General features: G+C 40.5%; 1 non-coding gene across 1 annotated transcript; it reads left to right on the top strand.

Annotated features, from left to right (window-relative positions):
- Positions 1 to 844: 844 nt before the first annotated feature.
- LOC130964867 (small nucleolar RNA R71) lies at positions 845 to 952 on the top strand. Its single transcript, XR_009080934.1, has one exon. It is a non-coding gene; the product is annotated as a small nucleolar RNA R71 (small nucleolar RNA).
- The last annotated feature ends 12,471 nt before the right edge of the window (positions 953 to 13,423 follow it).

Genomic DNA, 13,423 nt, shown 5'->3' with positions numbered 1-13,423 from the left:
GGAACTCAGTGGAGGCTAGTGCACGCCCATTGAGGTCTTCCTCAGTGGCGTTCACTGCCTCTCCTTCCTCTCCAAATTCGGCCATGTTGATGGCCTTGCACTCTCTTTTTGGATTTTCTTCTGTATTACTTGGAAGAGTACTAGGAGGGAGTTCAGTAATTTTCTTGCTCAGCTATCCCACTTGTGCCTCCAAATTCCTAATGGAGGACCTTGTTTCAGTCATGAAACTTTGAGTGGTTTTGATTAGATCAGAGACCATAGTTGCTAAGTCAGAGGGGTTCTGCTTAGAATTCTCTGTCTGTTGCTGAGAAGATGATGGAAAAGGCTTGCCATTGCTAAACCTGTTTCTTCCACCATTATTGTTGTTGAAACCTTGTTGAGGTCTCTGTTGATCCTTCCATGAGAAATTTGGATGATTTCTCCATGAAGAATTATAGGTGTTTCCATAGGGTTCTCCTAGGTAATTCACCTCTTCCATTGAAGGGTTCTCAGGATCATAAGCTTCTTCTCCAAATGAAGCATCCTTAGTACTGCTTGGTGTATTTTGCATTCCAGACAGACTTTGAGAGATCAAATTGACTTGTTGAGTCAATATTTTGTTCTGAGCCAGAATGGCATTCAGAGTATCAATCTCAAGAACTCCTCTCTTTTGATTTGTCCCATTGTTCACAGGATTCCTTTCAAAAGTGTACATGAATTGGTTATTTGCAACCATTTCAATCAGTTCTTAAGCTTCTGTAGGCGTCTTCTTCAGATGAAGAGACCCTCCAGCAGAGCTATCCAAAGACATCTTGGACAGTTCAGAGAGACCATCATAGAAAATACCTATGATGCTCCATTCAGAAAGCATGTCAGAAGGACATTTTCTGATCAATTGTTTGTATCTTTCCCAAGCTTCATAGAGGGATTCTCCATCCTTCTGTCTGAAGGTTTGGACTTCCACTCTAAGCTTACTCAATTTTTGAGGTGGAAAGAACTTTGCCAAGAAGGCATTGACTAGCTTTTCCCATGAGTCCAGGCTTTCTTTAGGTTGTGAGTCCAACCATGTCCTAGCTCTGTCTCTTACAGCAAAAGGGAATAGCATAAGTCTGTAGACCTCAGGGTCAACCCCATTAGTCTTGACAGTGTCACAGATTTGCAAGAATTCAGCTAAGAACTGATGAGGATCTTCCAATGGAAGTCCATGGAACTTGCAATTCTGTTGCATTAGAGAAACTAATTGAGGCTTAAGCTCAAAGTTGTTTGCTCCAATGGCAGGGATAGAGATGCTTCTCCCATAGAAGTCGGGAGTAGGTGCAGTAAAGTCACCCATCACCTTCCTTGCATTGTTTGCATTGTTGTTGTTTTCGGCTGCCATGTCTTCTTTGAAGATTTCTGTTAGGTCCTCTACAGAGAGTTGTGCCTTGGCTTCTCTTAGCTTTCGCTTCAAAGTCCTTTCAGGTTCAGGGTCAGCTTCAACAAGAATGCCTTTATCTTTGTTCCTACTCATATGAAAGAGAAGAGAACAAGAAAATGTGGAATCCTCTATGTCACAGTATAGAGATTCCTTGAGGTGTCAGAGAAGAAGAAAATTAGAAGGAAGAGGTAGAAGAATTCGAACTTAGTGAGATAGAGTTCGAATTGTGCATTGAGGAGGAGTGGTACTCCATAAATAGAAGGATGTGAGAAGAGAGGAAGAAATTTTCGAAAATTAATTTAAAGAATTTGAAAACATTTTTAAAAACACTAATTAATTTTCGAAAATAAGAGTGGGAAAGAAATCAAGTGATTTGAAGAAGATTTTGAAATTAGAAGTCAAAAAGATTTAATTGAAAACTATTTTGAAAAAGATGAGGTTAAGAAGATATGATTGGTTTTTTAAAAATATGTGATTGAAAAGATATGATTTGAAAACAATTTTAAAAAGATTTGATTTTAAAAATAAATGACTTGCCTAACATGAAAAGATATGATTCAAACATTAAACCTTTCTCAACAGAAAAGGCAACATACTTGAAATGTTGAATCAAATCATTAATTGATAGCAAGTATCTTTGAAAAAGGAAAGAAATTGATTTTGAAAACATTTGATTGAAAAGATATGATTTGAAAAAGATTTGATTTTGAAAAACTTTGAAAACTTGAAAAAAAAATTGATTTGAAAATAAAATCCTCCCCCTTGTGCCATCCTGGCGTTAAACGCCCAGAATGGTGCACATTCTGGCGTTTAACGCCCAATGCACTACCTTTTTGGGCGTTAAACGCCCAGCCAGGCACCCTGGCTGGCGTTTAAACGCCAGTCTGTCCTTCTTCACTGGGCGTTTTGAACGCCCAGCTTTTTCTGTGTAATTCCTCTGCTGCATGTTCTGAATCTTCAGTTTCCTGTACTATTGACTTGAAAATAGAACCAAGATCAAATAAACAATGCATGCAAGACACCAAACTTAAAATTAGACACTAGACTCAAACAAGAAACATAAAATATTTTTGGTTTTTATGATTTTGAAATTTTTTTGGATTTTTCGAAAATTATATGGAAATAGAAAAATAAAGGTTTTAGAATTCTTAATTTGGATTCCAGGAATCATTGCAATGCTAGTCTAAGACTCCGGTCCAGGAATTAGACATGGCTTCACAGCCAGCCAAGCTTTCAAAGAAAGCTTCGGTCCAAAACACTAGACATGGCCAATGGCCAGCCAAGCCTTAGCAGATCATTGCTCCAATAGCAAGATTGATAGAAATCAACAAGCTCTTGTGATGATCAGTTGAAACCTCGGTCCAATAAGATTAGACATGGCTTCTCAGCCAGCCAGATTTCAGCAGATCATCATGAAACACTAGAAGTCATTCTTAAGAACTCTGAAGAAAAATACCTAATCTAAGCAACAAGATGAACCGTCAGTTGTCCATACACAAAACAATCCCCGGCAACGGCGCCAAAAACTTGGTGCACGAAATTGTGATCATCAATGGCGCCATCAACATGGTACGCTCATTACAATCTCAACTCTCTATCACAACTCCGCACAACTAACCAGCAAGTGCACTGGGTCGTCCAAGTAATAAACCTTACGCGAGTAAGGGTCGATCCCACGGAGATTGTTGGTATGAAGCAAGCTATGGTCACCTTGTAAATCTTAGTCAGGCAGACTCAAATGGGTATGGGTGATATATGAAAAAAACATAAAGATAAAGATAGAGATACTTATACAATTCATTGGTAGGAATTTCAAATAAGCGTATGAAGATGCTTGGTCCCTTCCGTCTCTCTGCTTTCCTACTGTCTTCATCCAATCCTTCTTACTCCTTTCCATGGGAAGCTTATGCAAGGGTTTCACCGTTGTCAGTGGCTACCTCCCATCCTCTCAGTGGAAATGTTCAACGCACCCTGTCACGGCACAGCTATCCATCTGTCGGTTCTCGATCAGGCCGGAATAGAATCCAGTGATTCTTTTGCGTCTGTCACTAACGCCCCGCCTTCAGGAGTTTGAAGCACGTCACAGTCATTCAATCATTGAATCCTACTCAGAATACCACAGACAAGGTTAGACCTTCCGGATTCTCTTGAATGCCGCCATCAGTTCTTGCCTATACCACGAAGACTCTGATCTCACGGAATGGCTGGCTCGTTTGTCAGGCGAGCACTCGGTTGTCAGGCGATCAAACATGCATCGTGTATCAGGAATCCAAGAGATATTCACCCAATCTAAGGTAGAACGGAGGTGATTGTCAGTCACACGTTCATAGGTGAGAATGATGATGAGTGTCACGGATCATCACATTCATCAAGTTGAAGAACAAGTGATATCTTGGACAAAGAACAAGCGAATTGAATAGAAGAACAATAGTAATTGCATTAATACTCGAGGTACAGCAGAGCTCCACACCTTAATCTATGGTGTGTAGAAACTCCACCGTTGAAAATACATAAGAACAAGGTCTAGGCATGGCCGAATGGCCAGCCTCCCAAAGTGATCAAAAGATTCAAAGATCTCAAGATGCTCAAATACAATAGTAAAAGGTCCTACTTATAGGGAACTAGTAGCCTAAGGATTACAAGGATGAGTAAATGACATAAAAATCCACTTCCGGGCCCACTTGGTGTGTGCTTGGGCTGAGCAATGACGCATTCTTCGTGTAGAGACTCTTCTTGGAGTTAAACGCCAGCTTTTATGCCAGTTTGGGCGTTTAACTCCCATTTTGGTGCCAGTTCCGGCGTTTAACGCTGGGAATTCTGAGGGTGACTTTGAACGCCGGTTTGGGACATCAAATCTTGGGAAAAGTATGGACTATCATATATTGCTGGAAAGCCCAGGATGTCTACTTTCCAACGCCGTTAAGGGCGCGCCAATTGGGCTTCTGTAGCTCCAGAAAATCCACTTCGAGTGCAGGGAGGTCAGAATCCAACAGCATCTGCAGTCCTTTTCAGTCTCTGAATCAGATTTTTGCTCAGGTCCCTCAATTTCAGCCAGAAAATACCTGAAATCACAGAAAAACACACAAACTCATAGTAAAGTCCAGAAAAGTGAATTTTAACTAAAAACTAATAAAAATATACTAAAAACTAAACCAAATATACTAAAAACATACTAAAAACAATGCCAAAAAGTGTACAAATTATCCGCTCATCAGCCTCAATCATATAAGTGCATGCATACATCAAACAATGGAAATATAGAATTAAGCAAGACAAAGATCACAATTTTAAAGAGAATAATACACACCAAAAATAAAATGTTGGTTGATAAAATGCAATCAATCAAATAGGTTCAAAATCTCACTGGTTTTGTGTGTTCGAGCTCTAAACCATGTTCCAAAATAAAATTTCTTCAAACAAGCTTAACAAAAGTTTTAATTCAAATTAGTGAAATGCTCTAAAAAGTTTCTTGAAAAAAAATTACTTCAACCAAGTAGTGGTAAAATATTCAGAAAATCAAGCAAACATACAATCAAATATGCAAATGCAACAACTAATTTAACAAAGAAAATTTAAACATTGGTGTTGAGTCAGAAAGTACTAACCACCGAAAGTCGGTATCGACCTCCCCACACTTAAAGATTGCACCGTCCTCGGTGCATGCAGAGATGTACAAGTGGACGGGTGGTTCTAACTGATGCTTTTTCTCCAAAGATTGTGCGGCAGACTTGTTTATTGCTCCGGTTAGAAACTTTTCCTTTTTCCTATTGGTGGCCATCCTGAAAGAAGAGAAAAATGAAGGAAAAGAACCCACAAGCAAAGATATGAAAAGAAATAAAATATATGTGGGCTAGTGCCAAATAATAAGGTTCTCAACTTCATGGTAGCTACAACATGTAAGTGAGAAAATAATTGAAGCACAGGGCATGTCAACTAAATAGCAAACAAGTCAAGGAGCACCCAAAATAATGCAAGAAAGATGCAACAGTTGAATAAGAACTTTTAACACCAACGGAAAAATAATAAACTTAGAAAAGAAAATATAAACATGCACAAAGTTAAAATGTAATAAATGAAAATATGCAAATGAATTAAGTAAAAGAGAATGAAAGAGAATAAGGATGAGAGGGGAGGAGAGAGATTAGAAAGTTGGCGGCACAATCGACGCGCACGCATATGGTACGTGTGCGCGTGCATGGAGAGAGAAGAAGGGTCATGGAAGCGCACAGTGCGCGGATGCGTGGGTGGCCATGTGTGGAAAAGGACGCGCACGCCTCATGAACGTGTACGCATGGGTGAATTTGTGCCTCTAGCACTGTACCAGCCCCAAACCAGCACAACTCTCTGGCCAAACAAGGTTTTACGCCGATTTCTTCATCCACACGGACAGGCCTTAGGCGCGGACGCGTGGGTCGCCAAGAGAGGAAACGGCGCTGACGCATACAGTACGCGTGCACGTGGGCTAGATAGTGCCTAAGGCACGTTTCCTGCCCATCTCCTGCGCCACTCTCTATTCAATCTCACCCAAGTCGGATTCACGAAGGACGCGGACGCGCACTAGGCGCGCGCGTGAAATGCTTTTTTTATGCAGATTGCGGGTGATGATGCAGAATGTATGCATGAACACTGATAAAAAGAAAACAAAATAGAAAAAGTCTAGGGAGCCAATGGCCTAAGCGTACAATGTGTACAATGGAGGTTTAAGAAGTATTAGAGATATGACCATTAGTGTTACATTGTCCTGTCAGGTTACGCTTTTGGGATGAGTGGTTTCAGATATGGTATTAGAGTTCTAGATTCGAAAGGTCAAGAGTTCGATCCTTGGTGAACCCCAAAATCAGTTTAATTTTTTATTGAGATGTTTATTATCCTTGGTATCCGGATGGTTATCCTTGGTATCGGATGGTTATTCTAGCTAGTATGGTGATGTTCATTTTATTCATGGACCAAAAATTTAGCCCATTGTACACATTGTACACTTAAGCCATTGGCTTCCTAGCACTACCCAACAAAATAAAACTAAGAATGAAAAGGAACGATCATACCATGGCAGGTTGTCTCCCACCTAGCACTTTTAGTTATTATACTTAAGTTGGACATTTGGTGAGCTCCTTGTTATGGTGACTTGTGCTTGAACTCATCCAGGAATCTCCATCAATGCTTGCAATTCCAATAGCCTCCGGGACCCCAAACTAGGCGCATAACGCCTTCAAGCAAGTTGAAGTAAGTGAGAAGACCCCAAGAGTGTTGATTGCTAGGATGAATTTCGGGGTCCCAAACATTGCTGTTGCACTCGTCTTTGTGTTGATCACCATTGTTCCAACTAGGTGGCAAGCAATCTGAATTCTCACTGAAGTGGCCAAACAACTTCCTAGACCCATTCAATCGAGCTCTACACCAACCTTTGCATTTAAACGTTGAGCTTTCAACCATATTGAACCTTGTAGGATAACTCTTACCACTAACCATCTTCCTCATACTCTTAATGCCACAAAGAGCTCTAAGTTGACTATCCATCTCCAGTAGTCCATATTCAAGTTGGAAAGTAAAGGCTAAGGATAGGAATTTTACCAACTTGAATGTTGTATTGGATGGTAATGGCTTTGAGGGAGGTGTTTCTGATGATCTTGCAAGCTCCACTCCTGTGTGCTCTTCCTTGACAACTTCCACCTCTTTGCAAGCTTCTTCAATTTCAACCTCTTCCTCTTGGTAGCTTTTTTCCAATTCAATCTCTTCTTTATTGCTCACCAAGGGCATGGGAGTTTGTGCTTCTTCTTCTTTAATCTCCATGTCAAGTCCAATGGGAGAGGATTCAATTGTAGATAAGGATTCATCAATGATTGAATCCATCTCTTGATCGACCTCCTCAAAGTCTTCAACCATGATATGCCTTGGAGGTTGTACACTCTCCTCAACATCAATTTCAAGCACCTTGGAAGGAGGCTCTATGACCTGGCCTTCCCATGGAGGTTCTGGATCTCCTAAGTCTTCAACCACTTTCTCTTCTTTGATAATTTCGGTTTCGTCCAGTTGTTTTAGTATAAAATCATACTCCTCCTTGATGATTTCCTTTCCATGACAACTCCCTTCAACTACTCTTTCATCTTCAAGGGTCTCTACTACCTCCACCTTTAGGGCCTTGATGAGCGGATAATTTATACGCTTTTTGGCATTGTTTTTAGTATGTTTTTAGTAGGATTTAGTTAGTTTTAGTATATTTTTATTAGTTTTTAGTTAAAATTCACTTTTCTGGACTTTACTATAAGTTTGTGTATTTTTCTGTGATTTCAGGTATTTTCTGGCTGAAATTGAGGGACCTGAGCAAAAATCTGATTCAGAGACTGAAAAGGACTGCAGATGTTGTTAGATTCTGACCTCCCTGCACTCGAAGTGGATTTTCTGGAGCTACAGAAGCCCAATTGGCGCGCTCTCAATGGCGTTGGAAAGTAGACATCCTGGGCTTTCCAGCAATATATGATAGTCCATACTTTGCTCAAGATTTGATGGCCCAAACCGGCGTTCAAAGTCACCCTCAGAATTCCCAGCGTTAAACGCCGGAACTGGCACCAAAGTAGGAGTTAAACGCCCAAACTGGCACAAAAGCTGGCGTTTAACTCCAAGCACACACCAAGTGGGCCCGGAAGTGGATTTTTATGTCATTTACTCATCTTTGTAATTCTTAAGCTACTAGTTCCCTATAAGTAGGACCTTTTACTATTGTATTTCTCATCTTTGATCACTTTAGATCTCTAGATCTTGGTGCTATCTTTAGTCTTGCTATCTTAGATCATTGGGAGGCTGGCCATTCGGCCATGCCTAGACCTTGTTCTTATATATTTCAGCGGTGAGTTCTACACACCATATTAAGGTTACTAATGTTCTTCTATCAATTCAGCTTGTTCTTATTCCAAGATATTCATCGCACTCAAGAACTTGATGAATGTGATGATTATGTGACGCTCATCATCATTCTCACTTATGAATATGTGCTGACAACCACTCCCGTTCTACAAGCAAACAGGCTTGAATGTTTATCTCTTGGATTCCTTAACCGAATCTTCGTGGTATAAGCTAGAATTGATGGCGGCATTCAAGAGAATCCGGAAGGTCTAAACCTTGTCTGTGGTATTCTGAGTAGGATTCAATGATTGAATGACTGTGACGAGCTTCAAACTCGCGATTGTGGGACGTTAGTGACAGACGCAAAAGAATCACTGGATTCTATTCCGACATGATCGAGAACCGACAGCTGGATAGCCGTGCCGTGACAGGGTGCGTTGAACATTTCCACTGAGAGGATGGGAGGTAGCCACTGACAACGGTGAAACCCTTGCATACAGCTTGCCATGGAAAGGAGTAAGAAGGATTGGATGAAGACAGTAGGAAAGCAGAGAGACGGAAGGGACAAAGCATCTCCATTCGCTTATCTGAAGTTCTTACCAATGAATTGCATAAGTATCTCTATCTTTATCTTTTATTCATATATCATCCATAACCATTTGAGTCTGCCTGACTGAGATTTACAAGGTGACCATAGCTTGCTTCATACCAACAATCTCCGTGGGATCGACCCTTACTCGCGTAAGGTTTATTACTTGGACGACCCAGTGCACTTGCTGGTTAGTTGTGCGAAGTTGTGTTTATGCCATGGTATTGAGCACCAAGTCTTTGGGGCCATTACTAGGGATTATTTGAGTTGTGAAAAGTAGTGATCACAATTTCGCATGTCATGTTTTTGGCGCCGTTGCCGGGGATTGTTTCATGTATGGACAACTGACGGTTCATCTTGTTGCTTAGATTAGGTATTTTTCAGAGTTCTTAAGAATGAATTCTAGTGTTTCAAGGTGATGATCTTATCATCACCAAAACTGATTGATTCTCATCAATTTAGCTCTTGAATGCAATGTCCTGCTGAAGCTTGGCTATCCATGTCTAATTTCTTTAGACTGAAGCTTTAGACTAACATTGCATGATTCCTGGAATTCTCATTAAGAATTTTGATATCTTTATTTTCTTTTTCCACTTAATTTTCGAAAAAATCCAAAAAAATTACAAAATCATAAAAACCAAAAATATTTTATGTTTCTTGTTGAGTCTAGTGTCTCATTTTAAGTTTGGTGTCTTGCATGCATTGTTTATTTGATCTTGGTTCAGTTTTCAAGTCAATAATACAGGGAACTGAAGATTCAGTACATGCAGCAGAGGAATTATACAGAAAAAGCTGGGTGTTCAAAACGCCCAATAAAGAAGGAAAAACTGGCGTTTAAACGCCAGCCAGGGTGCCTGGCTGGGCGTTTAACGCCCAAAAAGGTAGCATTTTGGGCGTTAAATGCCAGAATGGATACCATTCTGGGCGTTTAACGCCAAGATGGCACAAGAGGAAAGATTTTGTTTTTAATGCAAATTTTTTCCAAGTTTTCAAAGTTTTTCAAAATCAAATCTTTTTCAAATCATATCTTTTCAATCAAATCTTTTTCAAAATCAATTTCTTTCCTTTTTCAAAGATACTTGCTATCAATTAATGATTTGATTCAACATTTCAAGTATGTTGCCTTTTCTGTTGAGAAAGGTTTAATGTTTGAATCATATCTTTTCTCGTTAGCCAAGTCATTAATTTTTAAAATTAAATCTTTTTAATTTGTTTTTCAAATCATATCTTCTCAATCATATCTTTTTAAAACCATAACTTTTCAATCATATCTTTTTCAAAAAAATGTTTTTCAATCATATCTTCTTCAAAATCTCTTTTTTAAAATGTTTTTAAAATCTTTTTAATTAAATTTTCGAAAAACTCTTCCTCTCTTCTCACATCCTTCTATTTATGGAGTAACACTCCTCTTCAATGCACAATTCGAACTCTATCTCACTAAGTTCGAATTCTTCTACCTCTTCCTTCTATTTTTCTGTTCCTCTGACACCTCAAGGAATCTCTATACTGTGACATAGAGGATTCCATATTTTCTTGTTCTCTTCTCTTTCATATGAGCAGGAGCAAAGACAAAAGCATTCTTGTTGAGGCTGACCCTGAACCTGAAAGGACCTTGAAGCGGAAGCTAAGAGAAGCTAAGGCACAACTCTCTGTAGAGGACCTAACAGAAGTCTTCAAGGAAGAAGAACCTATGGCAGCCGAAAACAACAACAATGCCAACAATGCAAGGAAGGTGCTGGGTGACTTTACTACACCTACTCCCGACTTCTATAGGAGAAGCATCTCTATCCCTGCCATTGGAGCAAACAACTTTGAGCTTAAGCCTCAATTAGTTTCTCTAATGCAACAGAATTGCAAGTTTCATGGACTTCCATTGGAAGATCCTCATCAGTTTTTAGCTGAGTTCTTGCAAATCTGTGACACTGTCAAGACTAATGGGGTTGACCCTGAGGTCTACAGACTTATGCTATTCCCTTTTACTGTAAGAGACAGAGCTAGGATATGGTTGGACTCACAACCTAAAGAAAGCTTGAACTCTTGGGAAAAGCTAGTCAATGCCTTCTTGGCAAAATTCTTTCCACCTCAAAAATTGAGTAAGCTTAGAGTGAAAGTCCAAACCTTCAGACAGAAGGAAGGTGAATCCCTTTATGAAGCTTGGGAAAGATACAAACAATTGATCAGGAAGTGTCCTTCTGACATGCTCTCTGAATGGAGCATCATAGGTATTTTCTATGATGGTCTGTCTGAACTGTCCAAGATGTCATTGGATAGCTCTGCTGGAGGATCTCTTCATCTGAAGAAGACGCCTACAGAAGCTCAAGAACTAATTGAAATGGTTGCAAATAACCAATTCATGTACACTTCTGAAAGGAATCCTGTGAACAATGGGACAAATCAGAAGAAAGGAGTTCTTGAGATTGATACTCTGAATGCCATATTGGCTCAGAACAAAATATTGACTCAGCAAGTCAATTTGATTTCTCAAAGTCTATTTGGAATGCAAGCTGCACCAGGCAGTACTAAGGATGCTTCATCTGAAGAAGAAGCTTATGATCTTGAGAACCCTTCAATGGAAGTGGTGAATTACATGGGAGAACCCTATGGAAACACCTATAATTCTTCATGGAGAAATCATCCAAATCTCTCATGGAAGGATCAATAGAGACCTCAATAAGGTTTCAATAATAATAATGGTGGAAGAAACAGGTTTAGCAATGGCAAGCATTTTCCATCATCTTCTCAGCAACAGACAGAGAATTCTAAGCAGAGCCACTCTGACTTAGCAACCATGGTCTCTGATCTAATCAAAACCACTCAAAGTTTCATGACTGAAACAAGGTCCTCCATTAGGAATTTGGAGGCACAAGTGGGTCAGCTGAGCAAGAAAATTACTGAACTCCCTCCTAGTACTCTTCCAAGCAATACAGAAGAAAATCCAAAAGGAGAGTGTAAGGCCATCAACATGGCCGAACTTGGAGAGGAGGAAGAGGCAGTGAACGCCACTGAGGAAGACCTCAATGGACGTCCACTAGCCTCCAATGAGTTCCCTAATGAGGAACCATGGGAATCTGAGGCTCAAAATGAGACCATAGAGATTCCAATGAATCTACTTCTACCATTCATGAGCTCTGATGAGTATTCTTCCTCTGAAGAGGATGAGTATGTCACTGAAGAGTAAGTTGCTAAATACCTTGGAGCAATCATGAAGCTAAATGACAAGTTGTTTGGTAATGAGACTTGGGAGGATGAACCTCCTTTGCTCACCAAAGAACTGGATGACTTGTCTAGGCAGAAATTACCTCAAAAGAGACAGGATCCTGGGAAGTTTTCAATACCTTGCGCCATAGGCACCATAACCTTCAAGAAGGCTCTGTGCGACTTAGGGTCAAGTGTAAACCTCATGCCTCTCTCTGTAATGGAGAAGCTAGGGATCTTTGAGGTACAAGCTGCAAGAATCTCACTAGAGATGGCAGACAATTCAAGAAAACAAGCTTATGGACTTGTAGAGGATGTTTTGGTGAAGATTGAAGACCATTACATCCCTGCTGATTTCATAGTCCTAGAGACTGGGAAGTGCATGGATGAATCCATCATCCTTGGCAGACCCTTCCTAGCCACAGCAAAGGCTGTGATTGATGTTGATAGAGGTGAATTGATCATTCAAGTGAATGAAGAATCCTTTGTGTTTAAGGCTCAAGGATATCCCTCTGTCACCATGGAGAGGAAGCATGAAGAGCTTCTCTCAAATCAGAGTCAAACAGAGCCCCCACAGTCAAACTCTAAGTTTGGTGTTGGGAGGCCACAACCAAACTCTAAGTTTGGTGTTGAACCCCCACATTCAAACTCTAAGTTTGGTGTTGGGAGGTTCCAACATTGCTCTGAGCATCTGTGAGGCTCCATGAGAGCCCTCTGTCAAGCTACTGACATTAAAGAAGCGCTTGTTGGGAGGCAACCCAATGTTATATTTTATCTATTTTCCTTTGTTATTTTATGTTTTCTGTAGGTTGATGATCATGGGAAGTCACAAAATCAATTGAAAAAGCAAAAACAGAATGAAAAACAGGAAGAAAAACAGCACACCCTGGAGGAAGATCCTGCTGGCGTTTAAACGCCAGTAAGGGTAGCAGTTGGGCGTTTAACGCCCAGTCTGGCACCATTCTGGGCGTTTAACGCCAGAAAGGGGCACCAGACTGGCGTTAAATGCCAGAAAAGGGCAAGAACTTGGCGTTAAACGCCAGAAATGGGCACCAGCCCGGCGTTTAACTCCAGAATTGGCACATAGTGCATTTTCGCACAATGCTTGGTGCAGCGTTGAATTTTCCTTGACACCTCAGGATCTGTGGACCCCACAGGATCCCCACCTACCCTACCACCCTCTCTCTTCTTCTTCACCCATTCACCACTCACATCCATCCTTCATAAAACCCCACCTACCTTACCATTCAAAATTCAAACCACTTTCCCTCCCAAACCCACCCTTACATGACCGAACCCTACCCCTCTCTTCACCCCTATATAAACCCATCTTCACTCCTTCATTTTCACACAACTTAAACACTACTTCTCCCCCTTTGGCCGAACCACATAGCCACATCCCT

This window comes from Arachis stenosperma, chromosome 2 (genome assembly GCF_014773155.1).
Source record: "Arachis stenosperma cultivar V10309 chromosome 2, arast.V10309.gnm1.PFL2, whole genome shotgun sequence".
Classification (NCBI taxonomy): domain Eukaryota; kingdom Viridiplantae; phylum Streptophyta; class Magnoliopsida; order Fabales; family Fabaceae; genus Arachis; species Arachis stenosperma.
The sequence above is the reverse complement of the archived record's forward strand: the minus strand, read 5'-3'. Positions and strand labels throughout refer to the sequence as shown.